Below are 16648 nucleotides of genomic sequence, written 5' to 3'. Positions count from 1 at the left end.
CTCATTTTTCTGCTCTGCACTGCCTAACAGCAGCTACTGCCTCCCAAATCTTCTCATGCCAAGCACTCTGACATGTGCTTACAGATTAAAAAACAGTCTCGTGTCTAAAAACACGCTCACTTACTTTACAAAGTGCCTCAGGAAGCGTGGGGAGGGCATTCAGGATTGCACAGCCACAGGGATCCTGCTCTCCTATCCCACAAGACCCATTTCCAGCTGAGTCTTATCAAATCCCAACAAATTTTTTTATGTGTCCCTTCTTGAGGCACAGCAACTTCAGGAGCAGACCCTGGAATGCAGAGAAAAGTTGCCAAAATCAGGTGGAGGGATGTGGAGAAGAAGGAGCAGGGCTCTTAGCTCTGCTTGGAGGTCCCCGCTATCTTCTGCCAAATTAGATTAGGGTTTAATTACAACCTAAAGGGGAAATCTAATTTTGATGCTAGAAAAATGCATATATTTTACAATAACAGAGAAATAAGCACATTCCAGTGAGGTCCGCGAGGAATTAATTTCCTCTGGGGCCACTTGTTGGCCGCTTGCCTGTTTCTCTGTATTCCCATTTTTTTGGAAGCAATTTAGGTTTTTGGAAATGGGAATGCTGAATCAGTGTTCAGCTTTTAATCACCCCATCTCCCCCTCAATTGGCTTTGCTGGACCTCAGCCTGCAGGCACTTGCTCCTCCTGATGCTGAGTCACCTGAGCCTGCGGAGTTGGTGGCAGCTGAGGGTCCCAAGCATCTGGCAGGAGAGCAGCCTCTGCTCCAAAGGGTTTGGCATGGCCCCGTTGCTGGCTCTTTCCTGCTGGGGATGCTCTGACAGCTCCCTGTTCTGCTCTGCATGTTAATTAAGCAGTAATGTATTTTCTCTGGGTCCCTCAGCAGCCACCATGTGATTGTGCATGGCAGAGCTGCAAATGAAGATGGTCTCCAAGCTATTAACACCTCAAATTGCTCATCAAGAGCCCGGCAGAAGGGCAGCATGTCACATATTATTTCTGGTCCACATTAAGCACTGTTGGTATTCTAAGCGATCAGAATAAACTAATTCAGTCTGACACCATGGGAATCAGGTATCAAGACTCAGGAAGGTGAGATCAGTACAACTGAAGCATCCATACATCTAACCTTGCTGGAGCCCATCAGCAGAGCCTCCCATCACACATCTATTTTGGCCAGGTGAGAAAAATATTTTTCTGCTGGACAAGACTCTGTGTGCTTAGATCTTCTTTTTCGTCCAGCAGTTCCAGCCATTCATACCTCTTCACTCTCTAGTCACTGAAATGTCTTCCAAAGAAATCTCTTTCCAATGGAAGAAGTTAAGTCTTCCAGGATTGTATCCTGGCCACCCAGCTTCTCTTCCATGTGCCATTACCATAATCTTGGCCTTGGCCAGCAGTTGTTCCATCTTGGAGCCACCTGGTATTGGCTCTGTCAGACATTGGGGAAGCTTCTGGCTGCTTCTCCCAGAAGCCACCCTGGTAGCCCCCCTCATGCTACCAAATGCTTGCCTTGCAGCCCAGTACGTGTCAACCTTTCAATCTGTAATACTGCTCAAATTTTATGATTTGGCTTGCCACTATGTTTGTGTCGGATGGGAACCTGCAGAGAAATCACAGTGGGAATTGCATTTCCTGTAATTACATTGCATCCTCACTGCTGGAGAAAGTCTGACTAAAAATGTTGTTGTAACTGCTGGTGTATTTCTATTTTTAATGCCACTCTCTTTTTTTGTTTTTAATGACATTTGAAATTAAGTTATTTTCTCCATGGGAGCTCTGGAGGGCTAGGGGTATTTTGACAACCCAGAAACATTCAATCAAAATAGTTTAAAAACTGAAGAAGATATTTAGCCAGGCTGATGTATATGCTGGGATTTCTGTTTGCCCCTTTAACCCTTTCATTCCAAATTCTGTTCCACACCTGAGAGATGGGTCATTTGTTATGTTCTGCATTCTCCTTGGGAACTGACCTTATTTCCTTCCCTCAGAGTTTAAGCTAACCCATGAAATCTAAGGCAGTCTCATGACTTTTCTGAAAGAGATAAACTAAACTATTTTTGAAACATCTTTTCAAAAGCCTTTCTATAGAGAAAAGCCTGCCCTGCAGGGAAGGCAACCCAAGAAAGGAAGGGAAAAAAATCCATGTGCCTGGTGTACTGTTATTTTGCCAGGCACTTTTGAATTTATTTTGTGTAAAACTCTCTTGAAGTGGCCTGTTCATCATCAGGTTTCTAATGTGGAGGCACCAAGTACAGGGGCATCAAAGTAATGCAAGGATGAGCACACATACTGTGCCACATGCCCCTGACTGGGATCCTTTTTCCTCACCTGTTTGTTAAAAAGCTGTGGTTTTCCAGTGCCACCTCCTGCTGCCAGCACACAGTGCTTTCCTTGATGTGTGCTAAAAGCAACAGTCTCCTCTGCAGCCTTTTCTCTTTTTATGGACAGATACAACACAGACAACTGTCCCAGCAGCTGCAAGAAGATAACCATTAATGTCTCCCCCTTGGAGGCAGAGGTGCATTTCTTATTTGAGCGTGATGGCAAAGCAGATCAGCTCCTTTGGGAGCACTCCCGAGGAGGCCGCAGACAGGCTGCAGCGGCGGCGCTCGGCCACGGGAGCGCGCCCTCAGCCCGGCCTGGCGCGGGGAGCGCTCCGGCTCTGAGGGCAGCGGGCGGGAGGGCCCGGCCGGGCAGGGCCGGACACCGCGGACACGGGACACCGCCTCCGGCCGGCTCACAGCCGCCTCAGGAGCGGCTGGGATTGCTCGCTTGAGCACAAGAACACGCAGCACACGGGCTCTCGGCCGTCAGACACTCTGTTAAATGCCGGGGTGCAAGCCCAGAGACACCTTCGCCCCGGGAAAGGGATTTCTGTGGAATGCATTTGCACACTGGGAGGAATGAACACGCAGGTGAAAAGCACTTGCATTATCTGCGTATTTACTGTCTCTCTGCCCATGACGCTGTGACACAGCAGATATTTCTTCACCTCTGGAGCGAGTCCAGAGGAGGCCACCAAGTTGATCAGAAGGATGAAGTACTTCTCCCATGAGGAAAGGCTGAGAGAACTGGGATTGTTGAGCCTGGAAAAGAGAAAGCTTTGGGGGTGACCTAATTGTAGCCTCCCAGTACCTGAAGAGGAGTAACAGGAAGGATGGGGCAGGACTATTTACAAGAGCATGTACTGACAGGATAAGGGGGGAGGCTTCAAACTGAAAGGGAGCAGGTTTGGATACTAGGGAAAAATTCTTCGCTGTGGGGGTGGTGAGGCACTGGCACAAGCTGCCCAGGGAAGCTGTGGATGTCCCACTTGTTTCTAGGATGTCCTGTGACCTCCTAGGGCTGGTTTTAAAAGAAACCTCCTCAGAAACAGAGATGTCTCGCACTTCATAGGAAAACACTCCAGGCCAAGGCTGGGAATGCATGGAGGAAGGCAAGGAGCAGAGAGCATCTCCTCCACCTGCAGAGTACCCATCCCAAAAGAGAGGGGCCAAAGGGCTGTGGAAGTGCTTCTGCCAGCACTGTGGAGCCGAGACCAAGCCTCCTGACAGAAGCAGGTCAGCCTGGAGCTGGAAGGACTGACAACAAACCGTCAGCTCCTCTGCGTCACTCTCACCCAACCCAGCCACTCCTCACACAAGACAAAATGCATCCAGGAATTAATGTGGGAATTTAATGGGAGCACAGGTGGATTGACACCAGGGAGAAAGGAATTTTTCCTATGAGGGCCAGGACAATCCTATGACACCTACTGGTCCCAGCCTCTGAAATATTACCAAAAAACCAGTATCTCAGCCTGTGTGGTGGTTTCTGAGCCTGCTGGGGACACAGTTTTACACCACTTCCCACACCCACCTCCCAAAATAGAGCAGATAGAAATCACACTGCTTCTGCAAACCACATGTGAAGAGTCACATGGGATGACACGACCCTGCCAGCTCAGGCTCTGTAAGAGCCACCAACATCAGGACAGAGAAGTAATGATAGTGCCTGAGGTCCCTGCCAGCACAGAGGATGTGCATCAGATGCCACCACCCCCATTCCACATTAAATACAAGAGTTTGATGGAACAGCCTGAGTTGGAAAGGACCCACAAGGATCATCACGGCCAACTCCTGGACACACAACAGTGCCAGATACTGCTTCCCCAGAGCACAGCATCACACAGCTTGGCCACCCAGGGACCACCCAATAGGCACAGCCAGGGCACTGTGTGAAAACCAGCCTCCCAACAAAGCACCACCTCTTTCCAGGTGATCCCAGGACAAAGCACCAGAGGCCACACACCCAGGAGGTATTTAAATGGCCTCACATGATGCACTTTGAGTTTCTCCTCCAGGCAATCAGATGCAGATTAAAAGGGTACTTTGGAACAAGCCATTGGCAGCTCAAGGATTTTTGCAAGATTTGATTTTTGAGTTCACTGTCCTTAGCTCCTGCTGAAACCCACAGACCACAACTGTACATGACTTTCAAGAAGAAAAGTCAGAGAAGGGTCTGAGGCCCCTCAGGCTTCATGCAACATGGCTCATGCCTCTCTCAGAATATTCCTATGGGGTGTAGCTCATCCAATTTTTTGGGGTGGAGGTGCTAAAGCTCCTCAGCCACTTGGTCCGAGGTGAGCTGGACCAGAGCCAGCCACAATCAGCACTGCAGGCTGGCACAGCAGGTCCTTGTACAGATCATCCTTAGGCAGCTGTACTTTCCTCTCTTGACAAGTTGTGACCCTGGAAGTAGTCTCTCACGGTGGTTATTCTGACTTGCACTGATTGTACAGATGACAGAAGCCATTAAATCTTTTCCTTCCTCATGCTTTGCACAACAGGGGATTTATAAGCATCAGGTGAGCTCCTGATTCTCTGTGAGACAGAAAAATGCTTCTCCATCAGACTGGAGACAAAGGTCCTTCTGAACAAATCAGCAGCTCTAACATAAATACAATTTGTAGTCTTTGTTCAAAATTAAATAAGCCCGGACAGCTGTAATTTGGAGGTGCTATTTAAAGGAATCTGCACCAAGTACAATCTTAGCAGCTACTTCAAAAATCAGCTCTGCAAACAGATGACTATTGACTCCTCTAATGGAGAGCAAAGGAGGAGAGATGTGTTCTAGTTGTCTCTGTGGCCAGGATCTGGATATTCACCATTTTACGATGTCTTCATGGGGGCCAGTGCTGAGAGCTTGAAAACACAAGGACTATGGCTGCAAGTAGGAATCAGTGGGAAGCCAACCCACTGAGAGTCAACCCACATAGTCACCTGAGAGCAGCAGGCTGCTCCTGGCTAGATCTGACAGGCTTCCAGCCATGGAAAGAGAGATTCTCAGTCAGTCCTCTTCTTAGGGCAAAGGCTGCAGGAGAGGGAAGCTGGATCCCAAAAGCTGAACTCTGTAGACAAGCTCACAGCATGGCTGGTGGGTTCTCTGCCTGCCAGCATTGCTGTCCTTCCATGGGGCCAAGAACAGGGTGAGGAAAGGACGGAGGTGAAATGATGGAGCAGGTTCTGAAGCCCTCACCTAAGAGGAAATATTCCTGCTCGTCTGAGCCACTTCTGCCGAACCCCAGAAGGTGTCTCCACTGGCCTGCGCTGATGCGACACATCCCGGGCAGGCAGCGAAGCCCCAGCCCTCCAAATGGGATTCTGCAGCAGGTCACCACGGGGCACGGAAGGAGAAGGTAAAGCTGCAATGATAATGAGCACAAAATGAAAAGCAAACCAAAAAAAGCTTCAGTTTAATATACTTCCTAGGGTCGAATCCCAAAATAGATCAGACACTGAAGCTCCACCCTGCTGAGTATGGCAGCATTGCCATCCATCTCCTGCCCAGAAGGTGCAGACATCCTCACCCTGACAGAAATCAGATTAAGGGTGTGGGGGGCTTTTACATGTAATAAATGTTAATGTTAATGATTAGATGTTACTGTTGTTGCTGAGTTATTGTTAAGGGCCACTCACATGGTACATCAGAATTCCTCCCTGCTTTACCTAGAGCAAGGCAGGCATACTCCCAGGATGGCTCCACAGTCCAATGGTCTCACAGAGCTCCTGGAGATGGGAAAAGAGATGACCAGACAGGACTGACCTGGTCCAAGTGACGCTGGGGACAAGCGGGTGGTGGCAGAGGCCAGCAGGCAGGAAAGAGGTGACAGTTACCAGTGAAGGGGAACATGCAAAGCAAGCTCCCAGCTGGAAAGGTTTCCTGGGGAAGAGAAGGATGACTCTCCCGAGGGCAGAGCCACTGAAAAAACAGCTTTGAGTCAGGCACTGTTGAAAATGCATGGCATGGCAGCTGGGCCCAGAGGACGCCTGGGGATCCCGACCCCATGGAGCTCCTACCTCCCTCTGCTACATTAAGGACACAGTGGAGAGTGAATCAATCCTTGCTCTACCCCACACCACTAATTCTAGGATGGGCATTTCTATGGTTGCCCTGCTCTTTGCTGAACCCCATTGAATCAACCTGGAAGCTGAAGCCCCCTCTTGCTCTGCTCCTGGCTGTCCCAGTCAGGGCATACAGATGAGTGGTGACACATACCTAACATCCCAAAGTCCTCATACCACAACCCAGATGCTGCTGGTTCTCTGAGTTGGCAAAGACAATACACAGCAATCTGTCAGAGTTCAAGAAGCATCTGGATGATGCTCCTTGTCATAAGATTTAGTTTTAGGTTGGGCTCCCTGACTAGGAACCACCTTGGGCTAGAAGGAATCAGCACAAAAATCCCCAGTGCAGATGTACACCAAAAAACATGTAAAGATTTGGCACCTGGATTCAAATTTACCACAAGGGGCTTGAGCCTCTTCTTCTAAGAGTTTAAAGATTCCTCATTTACCCTCTGAAGACAGGGAGGCACCAGAAAAGAGCACAGCCATACTAGAAATAGCACTTTTTGGCAGAGCTGAGCCAGGGGTTCAGATGGATTTTTTCTTGGGAAAGGTGTTTGATGCACAGCTCGCAGGAAGCAGGAAAAGAATGAAGGGTGAGAAAAGATGGAAAAATTAAGAGAAATGAGGTCTGAGATTATGTCACTTTACTCATCACTGACACATGCAGTCAGGGCTGTTCCTGCCAACAAATCAAAAAGAAACATCAATGTTTTGTTTCATAAGCAAGCTCTGTTGAAACAGGCCTTGAGCCTCTTGCCCAGAACAAATCCACACAGAAGCCATCCAGGCAGCACTGGCAAAATGGCTTGGACAGGGAGAGGGATGCCCTTGGCAGAGCCTGTGTACCTTGGGCTCTCACTGTGAGCTTTGGCTAATGAAGATGTGCAGAAAGCAAGGGCAGAAGCTGGCTGCTCCCCAGATTTGCAGCTGATCAGTGCTGGCAGAGCAAGAAGAAGTCACCTTCCAGCAAGCATTTGCTGACTGGCTCCAAAATCAGAAGGCAATCCCCACCCAACCCCCCCCAGCTTGATCCAGGCATCGATGACACATGAACATCTCCCAGGCTTGGTCCTGATGGCACAGTACAAAGCTAGGGAGATAGCTAACCTGCTGCCAGCACTTGGGATGTGCAGTGCTTTTCCCCCAGGCAATGCTTTCTCCTTTGCCCCCTATACCCTGAATTCACCCCTCCAAAACCCAGTCCAGTGAGGAATGACAGCTCTTAGGTTCTGTCACTCTCCTGAGGCAGCTGAGGCTCCCCAAACCCAAGTGTAAGAGTTAAAGTGACTCCCATGCAGCTCTTCTGGGCTCCAACTTATGTTGCAATGTCTCGTGTCAAACTCCTCCATGTGTGTGACAGTGGGTGGAAGCCATGAGGCAGAAGGTGCCTCAAATGTCCTGTAGTGCACCCAGAGCTCAACCAGAAGGTGTCATGTCCAGGCCTGGAGGCAGGCTAGCTGACTTTCCAGCCTGAAAGCTGTGAAAAGAGCAGCACCATGCTGGAAGAGGCAGAGAGATGGAAGGTGCATGGTGACTATCACTATGCTGAAGGTAGAAGTCCACTGAAAAACTGAAATCATCTCCACATTGAAAATAGGAAATCATCACCACCCATCTTTGTCCTGACAAATCATCATTGTCCTACATCTCGTGTCCAGCTTTGTGTCTCTACTACAGACTTGGTACAATACACACTCACTGACAACCCTCCCCTTGGTGAGCATCTTAGTTACTTGAGCATCTTAGTTACTTTTCATTCTGTCTGAATGAAGCAGGTAGCAAATTTCTAAGTCTCCCTTGCTTCAGCTCCCCAGTGCCTCTGCCTTTGAGTAGCGAGACTCTCTGCAAGCTGTTCATGGCAATCACACGGCCATCCCACAAATGATCCCTGCCCAGCACCCAGCACTTGCTCCAAGAACCTCCAACTCTGAGAAACAGGAAACAACTTCTCTGTTACACCAAGAAAATCACTGCTCTGCAATGTGGAGACAAAACCACTGTGGTTTGGTGTGTGCCAAACCTCCTGCAGCTGAGGGACACATCAGGAACGTCTTTGCCTCACAGCTCAGCCCTCCTTTTCTACATTACCCAGGGGATTTAAGCAGGGAAATAGCACCTTTGGGACTACCAAAGCCCAAAACATAGGGCCCTAAGGAGCTGAGAGCACCAGGGGAAAGAAGGGGGTGTGCACTACTGTCACTCATCTGAAACTCCCCAGTACCAGGGGCATGGGAGAAGAATGCATTTCTGATGGATGTTCCCAATGTTCCTGCCTCTCCCTGTCAGTGGTTGACAGAGCGCTGCTGTCAGATTTCTGCCTTGCACTCTTTTTCACTGTCTGCATTTTCCATTCCTTTCTTGTTATAAAAACAACAAAGCAAAATCCCATCAACTATAACACAGAATTGGGTTTTTTTGGTCAGCACCAAGGCTGGGATCTGGCTCACAGGATCCCTGCAGTGACACCTGCCTGGGGACATGCAATGAGAGATGACAGAGACAAGAGAAATCACTAATGTTGTAGGAAGAACCACTTGGGAGGAGAAAGGCTTCTGTTCAAAACAAATTTTGGTCAAGAAAATCCTGAATGAAAAGAATAATTTTCTACGTGTTTAGCTCAACAAATCCTTTCCCCAAAGAATCTACTGGCAATTCATTACCCTAGATCTGTAGCCACGATGTTCCCACTATCCAGAGATGTCAGATCAACACATGAAGTTGGTTTGACATGTGCCACAGAGGTGCAGTTTCCTGCTGATCCATCCTGGCACACGGACTGCTCAGTGCCTGTTAGCTTTGTCCCAGCGAGGGAACACATCTTGCACAGAGGGAACAAAGAGGTGACGCAGGAACAGCAATGATCAATGCAAATGGCAAGGTCTTGAATAAAGGATGAAAGCTATAGAGAAAAGCTACATTTGGGGATGAGCCTTTTGCAGCCTCTGTCACAGGTCTCTAGGGATATCCTTGTATGTACTTTGTATTGAATGTCTTCCTTTGGAGGGAAAACCCAAAGAAAGCTGGGGAGCTGTTTACTGCCTTTAGAAAGAGGACAAATCAGTATTTCAAGAAGAAACTTTGAAGGTAAAAAATAGGGCGAAATATTTGAATTGGACTCCAGATTTAGTATCTCCTGTGATGAGATACTGACGATCCATTCCAATGCTACAGAAAACCTCTTGTTGCAAAGGCTTAACTCAGCTTTGAGCTATCAAAGATCAAAAAAAGGTGAAGAGAGCCTGTTCTCAGTCTGTCTCTAACCCTGTAGGTGTAGACAAAGAGTAACCACAGGAGACACATGGCTCCACAGTGTCAGAGAAAGGACATGGATTGGCATGGGTTGGGAACGTCCAACCTCACAGCCACAGCTGGACTCTGCTGCTTCTACCACTGCTCTGCTGAAAGCAGCAGCTATGACTAGAGAGTGAAGAGGAAAGAATGGCTGGAACTGCTGGACGAAAAAGAAGATCTAAGCACACAGAGTCTTGTCCAACAGAAAAATATTTTCCTCACCTGGCCAAAATAGATGTGTGATGGGAGGCTCTGCTGATGGGCTCCAGCAAGGTTAGATATACGGATGCTTCACTTGTACTGATCTCACCTTCCTGAGTCTTGATACCTGATTCCCATGGTGTCAGACTGAATTAGTTTATTCTGATCGCTTAGAATACCAACAGTGCTTAATGTGGACCAGAAATAATATGTGACATGCTGCCCTTCTGCCGGGCTCTTGATGAGCAATTTGAGGTGTTAATAGCTTGGAGACCATCTTCATTTGCAGCTCTGCCATGCACAATCACATGGTGGCTGCTGAGGGACCCAGAGAAAATACATTACTGCTTAATTAACATGCAGAGCAGAACAGGGAGCTGTCAGAGCATCCCCAGCAGGAAAGAGCCAGCAACGGGGCCATGCCAAACCCTTTGGAGCAGAGGCTGCTCTCCTGCCAGATGCTTGGGACCCTCAGCTGCCACCAACTCCACAGGCTCAGGTGACTCAGCATCAGGAGGAGCAAGTGCCTGCAGGCTGAGGTCCAGCAAAGCCAATTGAGGGGGAGATGGGGTGATTAAAAGCTGAACACTGATTCAGCATTCCCATTTCCAAAAACCTAAATTGCTTCCAAAAAAATGGGAATACAGAGAAACAGGCAAGCGGCCAACAAGTGGCCCCAGAGGAAATTAATTCCTCGCGGACCTCACTGGAATGTGCTTGTTTCTCTGTTATTGTAAAATATATGCATTTTTCTAGCATCAAAATTAGATTTCCCCTTTAGGTTGTAATTAAACCCTAATCTAATTTGGCTGAAGATAGCGGGGACCTCCAAGCAGAGCTAAGAGCCCTGCTCCTTCTTCTCCACATCCCTCCACCTGATTTTGGCAACTTTTCTCTGCATTCCAGGGTCTGCTCCTGAAGTTGCTGTGTCTCAAGAAGGGACACACAAAAAAACTTGTTGGGATTTAATAAAACTCAGCTGGAAATGGGTCTTGTGGGATAGGAGAGCAGGATCCCTGTGGCTGTGCAATCCTGAATGCCCTCCCCACGCTTCCTGAGGCACTTTGTAAAGTGAGCGTGTTTTTAGACACAAGACTGTTTTTTAATCTGTAAGCACAATGTCAGAGTGCTTGGCATGAGAAGATTTGGGAGGCAGTAGCTGCTGCCCCAGGGTCCAGGACTTCTCTCTGAAGCCCTCCTCAGAGCCACAGTTGATTTATGGCTTCCAAGAGGCTGTGTCCGCTGAGCAAAACTGTTTCTGGATGGACTCCATTCTTTTTAACAGCAGCACTTTGATGCCCAATGGTTAAATTGGCTTGGTTTCCTGGGGCATTATGAAAAACAGTTTGCTTCTGTCATGAAAACTGCCCAGCTCAGCCCTCTGCACTCTGCAGAGAGGTCAGCTGGAGGAACTGCCAGGAATGTGTTTATACATGTGCCCCAGTATGAATGCAGGATTGCTCTTGGGTTTGGGAAGCATAGCCCAGCCCAGGAGGACCTTCCTTCTAGGTGTGTTCAGATGTTGCTCCACACAACAGCTATCCTTAAAGCTGCAGAACCTGCTGATCTCTGTCAAACACTAAAAAGCTGCTCTGTGAAGGTGAGTGTGGTTGAAGAGGCCAAAATTCCTTTCACTGAGGTTGTCTTTGCCTCAGGCCTCAGATGTCTGGGAAAGCAGCTTTCCTTCCCAGGGGATCCAGTATGGAGGTTACACTAGCATCAAACTGGTGGAGAGATCACCTATTCCCTGAGCTTCCAGCCTGATCACAGCTGGTCAGTGTTGTTTCCATAAGGAAAGCTCAAAAATACTTTTTCAAATCCCAGACAAACAGCCCTGATCTTTGCAAAGTACAAACAGGACACCAGGAAGAAGAGCTTTAAGCAGAGCACAAAGGTGCACATACCTTACAGTGTTCACCTGGCTGTCTGTCTGGAATGACCAGTGGTACTGGGCAGGAATTGGGCTGCAGTTGGTCATCTCCACATTCAGCACTTTTTCAGTGTCATTCATGATGTAGCCAAAGTCCATGGCCTTGGTCTGGAGATGGAGATTTGGGAAGTACACTTCTCCCCGAACAGTGATCTGCTCCTCACGAGGATGATCCATGAAGTGCATCCTGAGAACCCTCTCTGCCACACGGCTGTTCAAATCCTTCTCATAAGCTGGGTTATATTGGATGCAGAGATAAAGTTCCTCCCCTACATCCAGTGTCATGGGCTGCAAGGAGATGAAAAGCATTAATCACCTTTGTGATCAAGTCCCAAGGTCTGACAACAGGAAACAGTAAACATTCAAAGTATGACCCCAGCATGGGATTCTCAGTTCACCCTCATTTCTTTACAGTGAGGATCTGTGTGCAGGCACCATGCTCTGGTCTGAGATTCTCTCAGGCTCACATTTCTGTGCTCCGCAGCAATACAAGGGGATGGCTGCTGGAGAGCTGGGATGCTTTCCAGGAGACACCTTTACTGCATGCCTTGCCCAGACCACATTGCCTGCTCCCTCCTCCTTGTGCCTTAAAGCCAGGATGGAACTTCTCAATTCAGCTAATATTTTGATTCCTTCAGCAGCTCTGCTGATTCAGTTCAGGCCAATCCACTCTTGACACTAGAAAATAAACTTCTCAACTCGAGGACCTCCCAATAGAAATGCACCACCACATCCTTCCTCTTCAAACCCCACTGAGTGAGCCCACAGATGCTCACCTTGGAATCTGAAGCAAGGGGCTGCCGGTCCACAGAGACTGCAGAGACTGAAGAGCCAGGACAGCACTGGGTTGCTACAGAAACAGGAGACAAGGAAAAACAATCTCAAGTAGCCATAGACCTCCCACCCCCTCTTCTGAAGCATTTCACATTTTTCAACCCCGAAAGCACATACAAGTCTGACAGACACATCAGTAACATTTTCAGTGTGGATCCTGCTTGGATTTGCTTCTCCTATGCCTTTGTTACAGTGACCTTCACTCCACAAAAAGTGCAGAACCACCAGGGCACTTTCAAGGCTTTCCTCTCTTGATGCCCAGACAAGGTAAGTGTCCCTGTGAAGCATTGGGGGGACCTTTCTGACAGCTGCTTCTCCTCTGGGAAGAGACAGACTTCTGTTCACTCTAATGCTTTCAGTTCCCTTAGGCAGAGTGCTTGGCATGAGATGATCTGGGAAGCAGTAGCTGTTAGAGCAGAGCAGAAAAATGAGGATGATAGTTTAGCCTGTCTAAATGACTATGAAGGCAGGGCAACATTAGGTAGCCAACTGGAAGTTATTGAGATGTGCAACAGCTGAGCTGGGGCTTTCCAAGGACGAGGGCTTAGATGAAACAGTTTCTGTGTCATCAAGTCAGCAGTCATGATTTCCTTGTTTCTGTAAAATGAAGTGATTTTGTAAGCATAATGCTTACAGAAATTTGTAGGAATCAATTAAAAAAATAAGAAAAAAGAAAAAGAATCCATATATCAAGGGAAACAGGTGATAGAAGGGTTAGTGCCAGCAAACTCTCGGAAGTGGAGGAGAAATAATCCATGTGAAAACCCAAACAACTCAAATAGCCAGCCTGCCTTCAGGTAAGGAAGGCATCACTTGTTCCTAGGATGCCCTGTGGCCTTCTAGGGCAGGTTTTAAAAGAAACCTCCCCAGGAACAGAGATGTCTTGCACTTCACAGCAAAACACCCTCCTTAAGCTGGGTACTCAAAACCATGATACTCTCATAGTTTTACTTCCCCAAATGCCTCCCTTTGTTTCTCATTCCTCCCTCTCATACAACACCACGACCCAACTCCTCCTCAGAGCCCACAGACTTGAGAGTCATCTGTGTTGCACATGCAAGGCAGGGAGTTGGGCTGCTGACCAGCCTGATGACTGTGAATCTTTCTGGATGCAAGGAAAATGGAAAGCCCACACCCAGGGGCATCAGGCTCTGACTGAAGGAGTCAGGTAGCCACAGCTGAACTCTCCGATGCTATTTAGGATTTCCAGGCAAGACATCCTCACTAGTACCCTGATCATTCTATTTACCTCTCCAGCAAAACCTCTGGGCTCAGAACTGCACAGGGACAGTCCCTTTGAAGGCAACTGGGCAGGTCTTCCTCAAGCTACCACTGAGGCACCTTTCTCAGAATACCAGTATAAGCAGGAGCTTCATGTATGCACATTTCACATGCATGCACACCACTGGGCACCATGTGTGCCCAGTGGTCCTGGAGCGAGGGAATGCACACCAGGGTTAGCTGGCATTTTCTTTGTAGAGCTGCATTTTCCCTGGGAAAAAAGGCACAGAAAGGAGAATATCCACAATCCTGCTAAAATCTCCTCTGATCTGTTCTCTAATGGTGCTGGAAAACCTGGCTGCCCTTGGGACACCAGGGCTGACTGAGAGACTGCAATGAGTGGTTATGGAAATATTGGCAAAAGTCAAGTTGTCAATTATAATGATCCCTGGGAACAGTTTCCCACATGGATAGACACCACACTGATCATTAGAGCTGGCACACTGTGTTTTCCTCCTCCAGGACTCAGGGCTAGACCAGCCCTCTGCCCATGTTTGTCTTCAAACAAAAAGCAATGCTGCTCCCAGACACACCCACCCTTCACAGGGCTTCTGTTTTACTCCTTGCTTCTCCTGAATAAAGCATTTGGGATTTGTTTAATTTACTTCCTGCCTGGCATCTAGTCTTAAGTGTAACTTACTTTCCCTGCCCTCCCTTTCTGCCTCAGCACACAACATTGGTAACCTCTGTTTGCCCTGAAGGAGCAATATTTCCGTCAGCCTGTATTTTGGGATCAGCACTGGGTTTTGGTAGCTATGGAAACACAAAAGAGCCTTAGCAACTGATGGTGGCCAGCAAGGAAAGCAACTGGTGCTTCCATGGAAACCTGTGGCCTTAAAACAGTTTCTTGAAGTCATTTGCTCCTTTTTTCCAGGCAAATGCCAAGGAGCTGCAGAAGAAGCCCCAGTGGAAGAGATCTGATGGGGAAGGTTCTGCCCTTGGCAGGGGCCTCACCTGGGCAGTGCTGGAGCAGCCTTCCAGAATCATCTCCACAGTATGGCCCAGCCTCAGGTCCATCATCAGTGGCCACAGCTTAAACACGGGGCTGTGAGGTCTGGGGCTCTGGGAAGAATCTTTACTCTTAGTTCCACCGAGGGCAGGGGGACAATGATGCTGCTGAAATATGTTGAAACCTTCTGTGGCCCAGAACAGCCGATGGATGTGTCGTCCTGTGTTTGTCACTTGGAAATGGTAATGACAGGGAATGAAGCTAGAAGAGGAGTAGAGATGAAAAATGTCATGGGAGCTACTATTTCTATGTGGTCACTCAGTTTCAGCACTCTTATAGCATTCCTTGACTGCACACTCTGCAATAACACTTCCAACCAAAAGGCTGCCCAAGCTCAAAGCTTCAGCCACAGCCCGGTCTTGGCTGCCCCATAGTTTATCACCATCCAGCAGCTGGTGTGTTTGCATACAGCCAGGGGAAATCTTCATGAAAAGCATCTTCTCAGTTGCTGCCTCATCTCAGAGCATCACCAGCTACTTAACACTCTGAGGATTTTTCCAAAGTGCTTCCTTGGAGGTCTCACTGTATCAGACACTGAGCTGGCTGCAAGCACAGGGAAGAATAGCTTCACTGCCATTTTGCCTTTCCCTTGGGAGCTGCTGCCTCGGGTGGCTTCCTCTGAAGATGCTACTGAGGAGCTGCAGGGTATAGAGACTCATCTGGTGATCTGAGCACCACTGGTGGGGCCCCTGCCACAGCACCCCCTCATCCCCATAGCTCTTGAAGAGCATCCAGCCTTAATCACTCCCAACATCTCACCCCTTGCTAGAACAGTGCAGCTGGGTTTGTGTTTTCCAAGAGAAACGAACTGTGGGAACACAGGGTCAACAGAAGTTTCCCCAGTAGGAAGACAGCAGCAAGTGCAGTCTGGCTGCTGAGAGAATGGAGTGACAAGAGATTAATAACTCCAGCTAGACAGAAAACAAAATGAATGTTCAATGGAAATTGATTCCTTCATGTAAAGAAACCTTAACTGCAGGCTAGTCTGGAGCTGTTATTTTACTCTCAATAAATCTGAGCATGACCAGGAAACAAATTGTTCCTGAAGCAGTTACTGGTTTTTTGAAGGCACAGAAAATGTGGCAGCAAAAGTGATGGTATGGAAGAAAGTTGCTCTGGAAAACTGTTAAGAACTGATGTGTACCAGTTTAGTATAAAATGGTTGATGCTGGAGACAGCAATGGATGAAAACTTGGAGAAGCTCTAGGTAGGTGCAGAATTTGTAGCTCTGGGAACACCCAGTGTTCCCTGGGTCCCATCTCAGCTCACCCAGTAGTAGCTCTGCAGCTGACAGCTCTGGCAACAGCCCTAAACCAAGCAGGTGGGCACAGAAGGGAAGAGGCAGAGCATGATGACACTGAGCAGATTGACACTGTCCACTCTCTTGTGTAGCCAGTTTGCAGCAGCACAGGGCACAGGACATGCTGGACTAGGGTACAGCTCCTTGCAATGCCCCTGCATATGTGGATGGCTGGCTGGTATATATTTAACCCAGAAAATTCTATCCTAAACACCTAAAGTAGGATTAACCTACTCTTTCTACTCAAAAATTTAGGTGTTGTGAGAACTGTGGACCCTCTTTGTAGTCAGGGAAAAGAACGGGCACCTTGAGAAGACAATTCTCATGTTAAGAACTCTCCAGCACAAAGCAAAGAGCACTTTGAAAAGGTTCCACTTTCTCCTGGTTACAAGAGTGTGTCTGATTTCAGACACAGG

General features: G+C 48.2%; 1 long non-coding RNA gene across 1 annotated transcript; it reads right to left on the bottom strand.

Annotated features, from left to right (window-relative positions):
- Positions 1-2680: 2680 nt before the first annotated feature.
- On the bottom strand, positions 2681-12660 carry LOC107209634. Its single transcript, XR_001523650.2, has 3 exons — positions 12585-12660; positions 11783-12096; positions 2681-5680 (listed from the first exon to the last, which is right to left on the bottom strand). It is a non-coding gene; the product is annotated as an uncharacterized LOC107209634 (long non-coding RNA).
- Positions 12661-16648: the final 3988 nt, after the last annotated feature.

The sequence above is a fragment of the Parus major genome, chromosome 11, assembly GCF_001522545.3.
Source record: "Parus major isolate Abel chromosome 11, Parus_major1.1, whole genome shotgun sequence".
NCBI lineage: Eukaryota > Metazoa > Chordata > Aves > Passeriformes > Paridae > Parus > Parus major.
Note: the sequence above shows the minus strand (reverse complement) of the source record. Positions and strands in the feature narration are given on the sequence as shown.